Genomic DNA, 2,114 nt, shown 5'->3' on the forward strand with positions numbered 1-2,114 from the left:
GTTGGAAAGATGAGGAGATGGGAACCTTTGCCCATGGAGAACCCATCTCCCAGATGTGCTCCATGCCCTTCACAATGGCCCATGGGGGAAATGAAACTCCCTGGCTGTGCACGGCTGCCCCTAATTTGCAAATCCAGCCATGGGCAGTGAGACTTGGGCTGCCTGGAAAATTGTTCTGGCTGTGATGGCCCCTGGCAGGGCCAGCCCAGAGGCTGCAGGGCTGGGCCTTCATGGATTGGAATTAATTAGGATAAATTCAAAGCAAATGAGAGCTATCAGTTCTGAAACAGGAATTCAGATTCCTTCAGGACACTTTGCTTTGGTAACTGCTCCCTTGGAGCTTGGCCTTGCAAAGTGGTCCTGTCATGGCAGGAGGAAATGATGCAGAATATCAAGGAGAAATTACAGTAATTCTGTAAACAATAATGAACAAGATTGGATTATTCAACCAAATGACAGGGTAGCACAATTATCAATTTTGCAATTTTAAGAATGATTGTGAAAAAAGGAGATCCAGCTCCAGTCACCACCGTTTGTGGAGATAAAGGGTTTGGATCCAGCAGCCCTAATAATGGAGCCAGAGTGTGGGTCCAGAGGCCAAATGGCCCTCCCGAGGCAGCTGAAGGAGCAGCTCCTAGGAAAGACAACTCTGAGTCCTGAAACCTGGGCAGGAACAATGGGAATGTGCCCCTGCAGCCAAGGATTCTGTGTGAGAGCTAAGAGATCTGACAGGATATTGTTTTACACATCCTGCCAATCCAGATCTTCTCCTTTTGCCCCAAGGGCCCCTTTGGAAAATGCTCTGATCCACGGGGCTCCATGTGAAGGCTGCTGTGACACTGAGGGACTTGCACAGGAATTCCATTCAGGAGCCTGGGTGCCCCTCAGGGACTGGGACCCGGCCCCTTCCAGCCAGAGGGGAAAGGGTCCCCCAAGCCTTGTTAGCCACAGACAGCATGGTAAAGCTGAACAGCAAAGGGCCTCGGGGCATTATTCTGGAATTAAAAAGGTGCCAGCTCCATGCAAAACAGAATTCTTGTTCCTAATTCGAATGATTGAGAAAAAAGAATGAAGAACGGTGTCACTAAAGTACTACTGATGTCTGTAAGGTGTACCTTGATAGTCAGCCAGAATCTTTGTCTGCCACAAACACCTCTGGTGTTTCACCAAGGGATTGGTCATCAAAATGTAATGATGGGTTTTGATGGATTGCTGAGCTTCTTTTGTAATTCTCTGCTAATGATGATGTGCTTTGCTGAGCTTATCCTTTTGTAAATCTTTGCAGCTGTGCATGATATAAATGACACAATTCCTTCAGTTGGTGTCTGTGTCTTTGGTAGTGACACTGCCCACTGGTGAAACAGGGCCCCCTCTTGCCTAGGTATTCCCTGGAAAGGCAAAAACTCTCACTCCAAAATTCCCCCCTTCCTCCCTGTTCCCCCCTTCACACCCTGAGCATGATGTGCTCTGGTCTGGGCTATGCCCGGGTCAGTTGGGCTCCCCTGTCCTGGCTGTGTCCCCTGCCCAGCTCCCCCGCAGCCCCAGCCCCTCCCCAGCGTGGCTGGACGAGGGGCAGGACAGGCCTTGGCTGTGCTGCAGCTCAGCAAGAACAAAACCATCTCTGCGTGCTCAGCCCTGTGCTCAGCACCCGGCCCAGCAGTGTCTCAGTGCCAGGGGCTGTGCCCTCAGTCCCTGCCAGGGGTTTCCATGGCAACTGCCAGGCCAGGTGACCCAGGTGTCCCCCCAGTGCCGGTTGCCATGGAAACAGTGCCCAGCCCCGCCCCTTTCTGTCTAGCTGACCTGGCCTTTGGCCCTGGCAGTGCAGGTGGCTGCCGGCTTCTGGTGCCTGAGCGGCCAGCGCGGCACAGGGCAGGTGGCCATGGTACAGCCCCCAGCAAGGGATCCCCTCTGGCTCTGGGCACTGACACCAGCCCTGAGCAAGGGCCCAGGGCAGCTTTGCATGGCCACCAACCTTCACAACGGCTCCGGGCATTGGTTGCCATGGCACCAAACCAAGGAACGGGTCCCCGTGGCCGTTGCCATGGCACCTGGTGGCACCAAGGAGTGTCACTGCAATTGTACCTGGAACAGCCCTGGCACCGCTTTGTCCTGAG

This window comes from Melozone crissalis, unplaced genomic scaffold (assembly GCF_028551555.1).
Source record: "Melozone crissalis strain CALT ecotype California unplaced genomic scaffold, PUWL_Pcris_2 ptg000003l_1, whole genome shotgun sequence".
Taxonomy (NCBI): Eukaryota; Metazoa; Chordata; class Aves; order Passeriformes; family Passerellidae; genus Melozone; species Melozone crissalis.